General features: G+C 60.4%; 1 protein-coding gene across 1 annotated transcript in view; it reads right to left on the bottom strand.

The window, feature by feature from the left end:
• The window catches only part of LOC104532711 (syntaxin-1A), a gene marked incomplete at its 5' end in the record, with an annotated part of 3,001 nt that overhangs the window by 1,419 nt on the left and 1,057 nt on the right, over window positions 1–525 (bottom strand). The window lies entirely within an intron of this gene.

The raw sequence follows: 525 nt of genomic DNA, 5'->3' as shown, positions 1-525 counted from the left end.
AAGCCCCCTTAGCCTGTCCACCTCCTTTGTCCCCATCCTGACTGCACAGGGAAGCAGCCAGGTCCTGACAGTTCATGTGATTGGCAATGTTGGCAGGAGTGGGCAGCTGGAAGCCCGGTGCCCTTCTCCATGGCATGGAGACAATTGAGGCTGCAGAGCCAGGAGGTCGTGGCCAGCAGCTCTGCAATGCTCATTTCTCAGCCAAATGCTGGACACCATGGGGACACTGAGCCTTGGAAGCCCAGGGGCGCTCTGGTGTTACCCCCCGCAAGCACTGACCCTCACCAGGCTCCCTGCTGCTCTCTGCCTTTTCTAAAGCTGCTGCTTCTTCCCACCTGTGCCATTCGTGGGAGCTGCCAGCACCCTCTGCTCCTGGTGCCAGCCGCTCAGAGCCTCCCACCCCACAGGGCAATGCAGGGTGCTGGCATGGTCTAGCCCTCAGAACAGGGCAGGGAACTGCAAATCTCATCTCTCCCCCAAGGCAGACAGGATGGGGCACCAATGCCACCATGCAACAGCCACCCT

The sequence above is a fragment of the Antrostomus carolinensis genome, unplaced genomic scaffold, assembly GCF_000700745.2.
Source record: "Antrostomus carolinensis isolate BGI_N321 unplaced genomic scaffold, ASM70074v2 scaffold32791, whole genome shotgun sequence".
In the NCBI taxonomy this organism is placed as follows: Eukaryota; Metazoa; Chordata; class Aves; order Caprimulgiformes; family Caprimulgidae; genus Antrostomus; species Antrostomus carolinensis.
This window is presented reverse-complemented; position numbering and strand designations above follow the sequence as displayed.